Source organism: Ambystoma mexicanum, chromosome 2p (assembly GCF_040938575.1).
Source record: "Ambystoma mexicanum isolate Mex_15411 chromosome 2p, UKY_AmexF1_1, whole genome shotgun sequence".
Classification (NCBI taxonomy): Eukaryota; Metazoa; Chordata; class Amphibia; order Caudata; family Ambystomatidae; genus Ambystoma; species Ambystoma mexicanum.
In genome coordinates this window covers 511,232,577-511,244,731 of record NC_090923.1, presented here as the reverse complement: position 1 = coordinate 511,244,731, position 12,155 = coordinate 511,232,577, and the positions used below count along the sequence as shown (strand labels likewise).

At 47.3% G+C, this 12,155-nt stretch overlaps 1 long non-coding RNA gene across 1 annotated transcript; it reads right to left on the bottom strand.

The window, feature by feature from the left end:
• Nucleotides 1-1,941: 1,941 nt before the first annotated feature.
• LOC138566512 (uncharacterized) lies at nucleotides 1,942-11,316 on the bottom strand. Its single transcript, XR_011301948.1, has 3 exons — nucleotides 11,225-11,316; nucleotides 3,305-4,699; nucleotides 1,942-2,878 (listed from the first exon to the last, which is right to left on the bottom strand). It is a non-coding gene; the product is annotated as an uncharacterized lncRNA (long non-coding RNA).
• Between the last annotated feature and the right edge of the window lie 839 nt (nucleotides 11,317-12,155).

The window sequence follows — 12,155 nt, the reverse complement described above, 5'->3', positions numbered from 1 at the left end:
ACAGTTGTATAACATTTCACTGTTCTAAGCAAGTTAAAAATCACAACCATAAATACACCACACCACTTCCCTTAAATTCCAGACAAGTTAAGCTCACAAAATGAAGTGGGAGCAAAATGGCACTCCAGCAATTTAAAAGGGAGGGAAAGACAAAGTTATTAGAAATTAGACAAAACCAACAGGTAAGTACTCAGGGCAATTGAACAAGAGAGACTACAGTGAGGAGATTAGCTAGAAAAGGCTTAGGGCCAAAGTCAATGGGTCAAAAGTCTTTTGCTCAAGATCACACAGTTCTGGGTAGTTTGCGGTAAAGTTTGTGGCACAGATTCCGGATGAGGTTGGTTGGTATAAAAGTTATTTCAAAGAGAAGAGAAGGACAAGCCGGATTGGAGAAAGATTTCAAACACTTTCACCGCGGCTGAACGAAACGGACAACCGGATTTGCACAGTACCTTAAAACGGAGAGGGAGCTGTAGCTGAGGCGGACGTTCCTGGTGTTTCCTGCAGGCTCACGGTTCCTGAAGCGACTGTCAGACTGACACGAAGTAGGAAGACTGGAAGGTCCTGCGCCACCCAGGGAAGAAACCAGCAGCAGAGCAAAACAACGAATAAAAGGTGCACTTCTTAAAACCCAAGCAGGCTCCGACCTTCCTGGCTATCCGGCCCACTGTAGCTCTGTACAGCGAATTCCACCAGAGGAGGGGTCCTGGCTTGTAGTTTGGGCAAACTGGTTGGTCCCATCAGCTCAAGGGAAGAAGTTTCCTGGAGGATCTTCTCTGTCGTCGGATTCTGGCAATTCGGACCTGCAGCAGGGCTTCACCGGGCGGTTCAGTCGTGGTAGGGGTCCTCTTCTTCCAGTTCCTCATTGGTTCTTTCGTTCCAGTGGTGACTCTGCTCTTCCAGTCCCAGAGACCTGCTTTTTATGCAGTTTTCCCCCATTCATACAGCCTGGCTGTCAGTCACACAGCAGGGTGGCTGTTCTGGCAAGGCCAGTCCCCTTAGCCGATCAGACAAGAGCGCGACTTGGGTTACCAAGGGAACCCATGGCAGGGGTCCGAAGATCCCTCCATCACATCCTGCCTACCTAGACTATCAGATGCCTTAAGGCGGGCTTCTGTGCAGAAGCCCGCGAAAAGACAGCAAACAAAGGAGTCATCCCCGGTTTGGCGCGCAGAGAGAAACATGAGAAAGACTTTAACAAAAAGAAATGGCGAATAATAAACCAGCCGGAACCAAAATAAAATGTATTTGGTCAAGTGGGTTTATGTTTGAGGCTAATATAATAGCCTAAAACAATACCACGTTTATATAAGATAACTGCGGTAGGAAAGTTAGGGTAGATACCACTGCCACCAGCCAAGTCGTAATGTTAAGGGAGCGAAACAATGCCCCTATAGTCACAGAACAAAAAGGTATAAGAGTTAACCCTTTCCAATACTCCATGTAAAATGGGGTGTACTGGGTATGTGGTTTAAAGTGACTATATAAAGTTAATGGCAACTTTACCTGTTTCTGGGGGACAATAGTCAGCCCCAGAAAAATTGAGTCAGTGGGAAGTCTCAAAGACAACCCTGTGTCACTGCACTGAAGGTGTTGTGTAACACACACAAATAGTGGTGCACATGGAGCAGGTGAGGCTCCAGTGTCCCAGATCACACAGAAAGTAGAAATACATATAGCAAAGCACATGTAAGAGTGGGAAAAAGACTCACACTCTTACCAGGTGAAAAAAATAAATCCTAGAAATCCAGCAAAGCTGCTGAGGGACTCATTAGGTAAGGGAAATCAGCCATTTATGAGAATTCTCCCTAACACACCTGCCACACATCCCTCACAGGTGCCTACATCATGGTCCCTCTCACTCCATCTGGTTGAGTGGTGAGTCTGATGTGAACACCCCCTCCCCCTTTCCCCCCACACATGATGTGCAATAAATGTTATTGGATGCAACTGAAGTGAGCACATGCAGGGTGCCTCTGCTACTTGCGGAATCTCTTAGGATCCAGTGGCTGCATTTCGGAGCGCCGCGTGCTGCGCGTGGCTCTTCGCACAGAGCTGGTTTGGGTGGAGCTGGCAGGTGTGCCAGATTATGATGATGTGCCTGGTTATGTGTCGGTTGGTGCAGGACACTGCTGCTCCAAGTTCTCCGCTATCCTGGCCAGGACCTGGGTGACTGCTGCTAACCCATAATGGATCAGCTTACTGTTCTTATTCATGGCCTCTATTATGGCCACAGTGTTAGCATGAGCTTCACGCCATGTTAACTCGCCCTCTGCCACATACTGCTTTACAAGGTCTGTCATCTGCTGCTGGTGCCCCTCCATTCGCGTCATGCGCCCCTCTATGTCCTGAATAGCGGCGGAGGTGGACGGGGCATTTGCAGAGGGGCCCAATGCAGGGCTGCCCGCTGATGGGGACCAAACCTCTTGACTCCCCTGTTCTCTAGACTGGAGCTGAGGGGTGCCATCTGGGGTGCCCTATGGGGTGTGCTGGGGGGTGGGCTGGGGGCTTGGTGCATGTGCAGAATCCCCAGCCAGGTTGTCATCCTCGTGTACGTACACCTCACCGTGGCCCTCTCCCTCATCACCACTATTGGGCGCTGAGGCAGCTGCCTCCCCGATAGAGCTGGTGGCGTCTGCCTCTGATTCAGCAACAGTGGACACGTCCTGTGTTACGGTTTCCTCCTGTGGTGTTTCAGCTGATGTTTGGCGGTCCTGTGCCTTGGGCTGTGATGATGGTGGTGCTTTGAGTGGCAGTTGGGGCATCCGAATGCCCCTCGATGTTGATGGCCTGGTGCCATCATCCCTGGCCCTGGACTTTTTCACTGCTCTCCTGGCCTGTGCGGCTGCATCCTGCCCATCACTTTCAGCATACGGGCCTGTGGGGGACCGAGAGAGGCAGGGCATCAATGATGGTAGTACGTGTATCATGCATACATTGGTGTCAGTGCAGTTATTCACATGTGATTCATTGCATTCTTGTAGTTGTGGCAGACAGGGTGCTTGCAATATGGGGGTGTTATATTGGCATACAGCGAGTTCTCACATGTTTGCGGTGGTGTCTGTTGTGGGGCCTACCGTTGTGTTGTGGTTTGCATGCTGTGTGGTACATGCTGTTTTGCTGTGTGTAGGGTGTGTATTGGGTATGGAATTGCCATGCAGCATGCATGTTAATGTGCTGGGCCCAGCATTTGGACAGGGATATGTCAATGTGTGTATGATGGGCCATGCATTGGCTTACATCACAATCACATTAATTGGCCAACATCATGCTTCGGTTATCTACGGTTTGTGTGGACACTCACCTTCATCTGCAGATGACGGTACTCCTAACGCCGAATCTCCAATTCCCTCAATTCCATCCATGTTGATGGTTGTGCTACATGTCTCTTCCCACCTGTTAAGCTTGATGGGAGAGTGATCCCTGCCGCCTGTTGCCAGACCTTGGCTGCGGTTGGCCGACAATATGTTCTTTAGGCAGAGGTGTAGGTCGTTCCACTACTTTTTACAATCTTTGACCGTGCTGTCAGTGGTGCCGACTGCACTGACCTTCCTGGCCACTTCCTCCCGTATGTCCTTCTTACGAAGTTGTGCGAGATGCCTCAGGTCTGCGGCAAACATTTAATCGGCGTGCTCCACCAATGTGTCCGCCAACTTATTGAGCTCTTCATCAGAGAATCGAGACTTGCGCTGCCGGGGGGTGCCTTTCTTGGTAGCTTTTGAAATCTTTAGCAGGTTGTGTGTGCTGTCTTGACAGTACAGGTCCTGTGTGTCGAGGATTGCAATGGATTGTGTTTTTAAAGATGGCCGCTGGTGCATTTCCCATTCCGGCGCGATGACGTTACTTCAGGGTCTGGTATGCCGGGGCTGTTATTTAGGGGTGGCCGGAGGCGGTATCAGCGCCTTGCATGACACTGCTATCAGGGCTTTCGAGGGTCGTTAACGGCATGGTGGTACAGCCATTCCTGGCATGGCGGTACGCACGTGCATGCACTCTCGCTATGCACGCTATTTGCGGCGTCAAGACAACCCGGACACTTTCTTACTGCCATGCTCGTAAAGAACTGATTTTTACTGCGAATCTTGGAATGAGGCCCATTGTCTTGATCATTTGGAGTCACATATGTGCAACATGTACTTCCAATCTTTCTGCAGACCCCACCCTCGATGGCTGTGATGAGGTCAAGTACCATACGATTCTGCCATGCCATGATCATGAGAGCTTGCATCTCTTCTCTCATGGCAACAAGGCCATGCTATGTGGCATTAGCAAGCTGGATCAAATCCCAACAGACGATGTGGAGCAATTTGGCATTTGTGGATGACCGTGTTCCAGGAGCTAAATAAGTTGCAAAGAATATTTCTGTCTTTGAAAAGATTTGGTATTGTGCCAGTATCTTCTCCAGGGTTTCATTTGCTTCTGTGTTGAAATAATTAGATCTCTTTCTGCGTGATAGTGTCTGCAAACTGTTCTGTTTTTGTACTGTTGAGGGCACTGTTCTTCCAGGATTAATAATACGTGGGCATGAAGGTTCACCTGGGAGCACACCTCGTTCTACGATGATGGTAAATGGAAGTAAGCTTTGTTCCCACACAGCCAGAAGACATCCATTACTGTCACTGTGCCTTCCCATAATTCTGTCATGGTAAGAGTCTTATTGCATCCCGTATGCTGACCAACAGGTAATTTTGCTTCGCTTCTGAAACAAAATGAAGATCTAGTGAGTCACAGTGCTTTTACTGGTTGTTCATGTTATTGCCGACTTGTTAACATATGATGCCCATACCTCTCAGCATTTTCCATCTACATAATTTATGACATTTTAGGCATAACCCACCAGTCTCTCTTCTTTAACTACTGCTCGCCCCTTCACCAATTGTTTGTTCCAATATGTTGAACCTTTTATGTGCATCTGGGGTCCTTTGTTCCCTTCGCAATTGCTTTTATCGGTCTCTTCGAGGCATTTTTGAACTGTGTGTCCCTGGAATTGCCCTTGCAGAGTATCAAATTTGCCAAGCACTATGCCTCTACTATTGATAAGCCTGCACACATAACATAATATAACGTGAGTCGTTATACTGGGCCCCGCCTATTTCTTTCATGGTGTTATACCAGATATTATTTCCTTCTGAATGATGTTTATCTATAATATTGGTAGGTGTGCTTTCTATTACTGGTACATTTGTGTGGGAGGAAATGCCATTTGGGCCCCCTCCCCTCCATTCCCGTCCCCGCACGCACACTATGCTCGTCCCCCGGCTGGCCATGCGCCTCTGGCCAAAGGAGCCAGAAAGCATCGGGACGACACATACAGGTGCACCACCTGTAAGAGGTTTGATTATTGACTCCATTTTGTATAGCACCAGCACCATTTTGTAACTACCCCAGCAGGCCTCTCAGAAACGCCAGCCAGCAGGCCTGCATTTCTCCCCTGGGGCTGCGCACAGTCAGCCTGTTACTCCCTCCACCGCCTCCCCTCTGGTGTCCCTGTGACTGTCCTATTCCCACAAATACCTGGGCGTGAGCATTTACAAGCAAAACATTGTATCTCTCGCCTTGCTGCCAGCATCACTGCCCTGTAAATGACCAGGCCAAGGCCTGGTCTTAGAAAAAACCCATCCATCTCCACAAACCTGCTCCGCAGCCACAGACCCCACTCAAAGGATATACTACTCGCACAACCTCTACCCTCACCCCTTATTTGATGTAACAGATGCCTGCCCCACAACTGCGTGCCACTCAGATTCACCCCTGCCACTAATCCCGCATGTGACCATATATCCTTTATTGTACTAAATCCATGGCAAAATGGCCTTCATGAGGTCTAAAGGACTGTGTGATAAATATGTTAGCTGATTGATTGTGGTAGATAAAAGATTTGGGCCCCAGCACCCTTGCCCCACAGTCTAGGCCAATTGCTGTTAACATAATGTGCACATAGATATGTTTTTAGAAGGACTATGTGACAGAATGTAAATCTCATGGACCCAAGGGCAGTAACAACAAAAAATGGTATCTCATCATGAAATGAACATGACCAGGGCAGGGTAACTTAATGCATGTAAAAGTACAACTTGGATTTGGACCAGCCTCTTCTTAGGGCATATGCAGCGATGGCATTTGTAAAACACACTCAAGATTAATTATGTGTATCTTCAAACGTATTGTCTTGCCCTCCCCGCTGCAGCACCGTGGATGGCGCACGCAAGGCCCCCACCTTTTCTCTCCCCTTATGACTATGCTGCTAGAGGCCCATTTCTCACGGATGTATCAGTGCAACAAATGTATCCTCTCATCCTTGTACTGGGCCCTCACGGAGCGTTCACGCCCATATCCCCTGGCAGAGATGACCCCCATACCTTTCACCTGACCAGTGATTCAGGTCATACGTATATAAAAGCAACATGTGAAATATATGGTTTTCTCCCCACCTGTCGTAATGTAAATGATTGTCTTTTTTATTGTGCACTTTGAAGTAGTGTTTAGATTAGAGAGCTAGTATCAATCACCTTATCCAGAACCACCTGAACTTCACCTCGCACTGGCTAGCCCAGCTGATACACGTGATGTCCGCCTTCCCGCCAAGCAGCCACCCAATCACGTGGAAGCAGCCCCTATGAAGATATACTGGATCTGCGGCTCCACCAATTAAAATGTAACCTTTGCATTATATATGATTTCGTCACTGATGACGCTGTAACCCGTCTTAATGCAATGACAGTGTATTGTTTGGCAAAGCGCCCTCAGAGTAAGCAGAGTTCTCTGCATGCCCTATTTTATCTAGATAAACTTTACCTCTTAAACTCACCCGCACTTGGTCTTGGTGTCATTCCCTACTGGGGTGTGTCCGTTACTGACTCTCATTGGGGAGTTTGGATTGTACTTTGGGGGACTGCTCACTTTCATTTGGTGACCCCTGGACGTGATAGCGTCCTTCCGTTCCTTCTGACACAAGATATCCCCGGCCACAGTGGAGACCCAGGGTGCGCCCACCAAAAACTCGGCGAGGGGGTGGAAGGCGCTGCATAGTACTATCTTGACTAGTACAGGATATAACAAGGAAAATAAGTGGAAAACAGTAGGAGTCTTATTTAAGGGGAAGACTCAGAATAGTATTTAGAACAGCTTCATCTTTTTCTTCTTTCTTTGGTTAGGGGACACTCATAAACAGGATGGAAGGTCCAGAAATGACTAAGATAGGGGGATGAGCTGGGTACCAACGGATAATATTATAAAGGAGGAGAGGGACAAGCAGGGAGGATTTGTGTTTAAATGGTAAATGTGTTATGTCCAAGTCCCGTGATGTATAATATATGTTGTTTATGTTTGCTGCACGTTTTTTTCTAATGACTAAGTACTGGAAAAAAAAGTGAAATTACAAAAGGTGATTTGAAACATGCTTTATTAGAGATAGTGTGACAGATAGCGTTTAATCACAAGTATTGTCACATAGTGTGACATAAGAGGTGTGTAGCATTGCATCCTATTGATAGATTGTCTAGATCTGAGACATGAAGAAGAGACAGACATTGATAGAATAAAAATGGGTGCAAAAACACCACTTTCACACATCTGCAACCTTTGTCAGGGTATGCAGACAGAATCAACAAGTACCATAACCAGTGGATCACAAAATTGAAGGGGGAAGGCTTGCCCCAGGTATGGCCCCAAGGGGGGTCATTTGATAAAAGTGTTCTAGACATGGTAGTGACATGCTTGTTTGTAAAATACAAGGGAAAACAGGTCCAAAACAGGAGAGAAATATTAGATTTGTAGAGGCTCTTTAAAGAAGTACCTCCGAATAAAATGAAAGGGCAGGGTACATCTCCCCTGGCAGCAAGTAGCGGTGAGAGAGAAGGGGAACATAAATAGAGAGAGGTAGAGGTAACACAGCTGTACCCACTCCTGCCCAAGCCAGCACCAGCTTGGGGATATAGTGACCTGGTGCATGTGTCAAAGCCCACGTCACCCCCTGCACCTTTACCAACAGCCCCAGCACTGCCCCCATATGATCTCCGGGGAGCAGGTGCGCAGGTGAGTTCTCCAGCTATAGACATAGAGCAGTTCACCCAAGATCTAGACTCAAGATTAACAATGGCCCGAACAGAATTGTCACGATTAAGAGGAATATATGAACAAATTTGCTCGCCTACACACAGAACACAACAGATGCAAATGCCCCAAACACATGATAGGTCAATGGAGGAGTGTTAGAAAACGGGAGAAATACTGTTACGAATTAATGACAAGCCCACAAGAATAATAGAAACAGACCAAGTGGCCAGTGAGATGGGTGCAAAAGGTAGGGACACAGTATCTGACAGGGACTAAGAATACTGGTGCGAAATAGAAGAGCAAGAGAAAAGGAGACTGGGGAGTGCAACGGGGAGGGTGATGGAAGAAGAGTGGTGTGGAAGGTTAAGAAATAGAACAGGAACGATGGTGCTGTTAGGGAGAAAGGTAACAACGGTAAGTTCAGGGAGGATAAGGAACAAATTACAACTACCCCTGATACACAGAGGGGCGAGAAGGCCTAATTACATCCCTTGGGCCCAAATGGACAAAGCAAATTGGCTAAAGACGTTACCCTCGCTCTCGGGAGGAGCAAGTAAGTGGATATATGCATTTGAGAAAAACACTGCAGGGGTCCCCCTAGCAATCGGCGATGTCAAAAGTCTGTTGGTGTCTGAGGTAGGTGACCAAGCTAACAGGGTGTGGGCAAAGGCGGGATTCCCCAGAATAACACTAGATTGTGACTGCCATGATGGGGCATCATTTCACACAGTAAGAGCAAGAGTATGGGATTCACTGAGAGGGACCTTTCTGGATACACCAGATTTACAGTTAGTGATGCAATGCACCATGGGGGAGGAGGAAGATGTGTTGGCTTACATTATTCGGGTGCAGGAGATGTGGAGAAAGGAGACAGGCACGGCGTAGAATCAATCCACCTCCATGTTTTATTTTATAATTAAAAGAGGGCTCCTGAAGGAAGTGCAGAAGGCTCCTGATAAAATAGCTGGGATAGAAGCCAAGGGCTGTCCAGAGATACAGAGCATTATAGTGCACCATTGTAAAAGGATCAAAGAAAGAGAAAAGGAAGTAGCCCAAAGGAGTCTGGCAGATGAGACTAAATTAATACAGACATAACTAGTGAAGGTCACAGCAGCAGTAGCCACCCTCCCCAAAGCGAGAGAAAGGGAGGAGGAGGAAGGGCCAATAGCTTTACAGGCAAGAATGGAAGCTAACTGGGCAGGAATTGGACCGGAGCAATGGGCTGGTGAGGAGCAATATGGAGGGCCGCAATGGCAGGGAAGGAGTACCCGAGGAGCAAGAGGTGGGCATAGAGGGTACAGAGGTGGTGGGTATGGGTACGGAGGACCGGGCCCCAGTGGAGGAGGACAAGGGTTATGTTGGAATTGTGGGAGGTGGGGGTATTTTTAGAGAGAATGTCGGAGTCGTCCCATGGGCCCTTATCAAAATGAACAACAGTATGGCCGCTCCTACCCAGATGGCCCGAATGGATTAGCTATAGGGGGTTCCAAAAGAGACGAGCAACCCGATCAACGGTACACAGATGCACAACAACACGCACAATCAAGGGAGCACATGACCCCGGCCTGCAGAAATCCTTTTGTTACTACAGCAAATGGTGCACCAGGACCTTTCAGAGGAGCTGCAGTGGTAGGAGGCAATGTTTTTGACAATAGTGAAAACACCAGATACTCAGCATAGGACAGCCCACAGAGAGCACTTGCATGTCCAGTACTATCGACGCCCCCTCAATGCAGCAGAGGAACCACTAGTGGGGGCAGAGATGGGAAATAAACAATACATTTTCACGGTTGATTCGGGAGCGGAAATATCATGCCTAAGAGAAGGCCGATTTCCATTATCAAATCATAAAATGGAGACGCAGGGGTTTTCTGGGGCGGTGGTCGAGGTTCCATACACAGAAGAATTGGATGTGACAGGAGGAGAGAAGACAGTGCGAGCACGCTGTGACAATGTGGATGTCTTACTGCAGAAGCTGCTTTCATTTAATGCAAACCGGACCATAAAGCCTTATTGAGGGGAGATATGAAAGCAGGAAGTAAAACATGTAGGACCTTTCCTCTAACCCTGTGTTTGGTTTCCTAGGAAACGGTGGGTGACGAGGAGGATGTCGAGCCCAACGGTCTCAGCTGGGCGTATTAATGGACTGTTGGAAGACGAGGTGGCGAGAGTCCCGTTGCGCCGTTGCGCATAGTTCGGTTAAAGAAGTTCAATAGTAATATAGGGCTTGTTCAGGCGCCAGAACGAGAGTAGCTGTTTCGCCCAGAGAAGAGAAAATGGTACCGCGTACAGTGTTGTGAGGAGGCACGGATCGCAGCGAACTGCTCCCCACCAGCGGAGTGAAGGAAAGAGAGAGGCAGTTTCCACGACAAAAAGTGAAGGTATCGAGCAGAGTCCGGAGGAAAGGTTTGAGGTCTGGAAGCAAAGGAGCAGCGGACGAGTACTCGTTCACCGATCGGGTGAAAAAAAGGAGAGGCGCCGCTCACAGGTAACCGCTCCGTATCATGAGGAGGAGTCACGGGCTAGGAACCACAGGGAGGCCGGCAAAGAGAGAGGACGGGCTAATTTAACCTAAAAAGGGGGCAGAGACTCCAAAAGGGGTGAAGTTGTATCCCTAAGGAGGAGTCAAGCACTAAGATCTATAAAAGAAGTTTACATAAGGAAAGAAATAAGGGGAAAAGACGACGGGAGAACACAAAGGAAACAGGGAAAACTACACTAGGGGGAAAGTTACAACCTTAAGAGATATTTTAAGATAAAGTGAGCCTCCTCAAGTGTGAGAAGTTAGGGAAAAGAGAACTTTAATAAAAAAGTAGTCACTTCGAACAAACTTTTGAAAGGAAACAGAAGCCAGCAGTGTGATTGAGAAATATTCAAGCCAACTGAAGCTCTGCAAGTCTATAGAAAGAGACAAAGGATAAACTGCTTGAAGTCTGAGGGGAGGACGAGGACAATTGAACTCTATCCGCTTAGTTACAAGCTAAACAGAAAAGACAAAGCAAAGACCCTTTCAGAAAAGAAAGCTAAGAGAAAAGACAAGAAAGGTCAAACAGAGTAAATAAAAATAAACAGAGCTACAAGGAAAGGGAAAGGAAGAGAGGCAAAGACAGGAGTTAGGATAAAGAGGACTAAAGAAAGGACTATAAGGAGACTTTAAAATAGAACTTACCCATGTAAACGTGGCCAATCAAACGAGACAATCCTCTCCATGAAGAATTGCTGAACACGGAAGCAGATGTATCCTTTTTCTGGGTTTTTCTGAAAAGAAAATAATTTCGTTAATAAAGAATTGGGCTCTCTTTCAGTCCAAAGAAAAACTACTTACTGGCTGAGGTCTCATGATTCTTGATCATTTATACAGTCTAATCATTAGATTATCACACACCCCTATTGTACTATCAATATTCACACATAAACTTATTAGGGAGGGACCTCCTTAGTAAGTTGAGCATGACAATATAATTTACAGAGAGAGGGATAGTGTGCTCCACACCAGGAATATGTGCTATGCTTGCTATGTTAACAATACACAGCCAGGCCATGGCACAACAAGTGTGTGAGGTACCAGTTGATCCAGATATGTTCGTACAGGGACTAAAAGTGTTGGCGCGTGTTGCGCCTGAGCTCACTCGCCACGAATGGCGAGTGCCATCAGAATTTGTATTCCATCCCGTGGCACCCCCCAGAGATAATAGCAGGATCAGTAATGTCTATAGACTTACATGGAGTGCAGGTGTCAAACAAAAGAATTGCAGTGATTGGCATGGACGAGCATGGATGTGAGTGGCGCACTGTTTTATGTATTAATGCCAATATAGCATTACGAGATTTTTCTGACGAAGAGTTGTTTACAGATGCAGACTCTGACGGGGAAATAATTATGGAAATAGCAATCCCCTGTGAGATAATGATCCAACACAGACAGGTACCTATCCCCCTTATGGCCATAATCAGCGTACTGCCAGAGCATTTCAACGAAGATATGCATCTAGTACCACCAATATTGTGGACTACCGGCCCCATGACGAAGGGTTGTTGCAAGAAGTGACACCTGTGAAAATAAAACTCAAACCCGGAGTATTACTACCCCGGGTAAAACA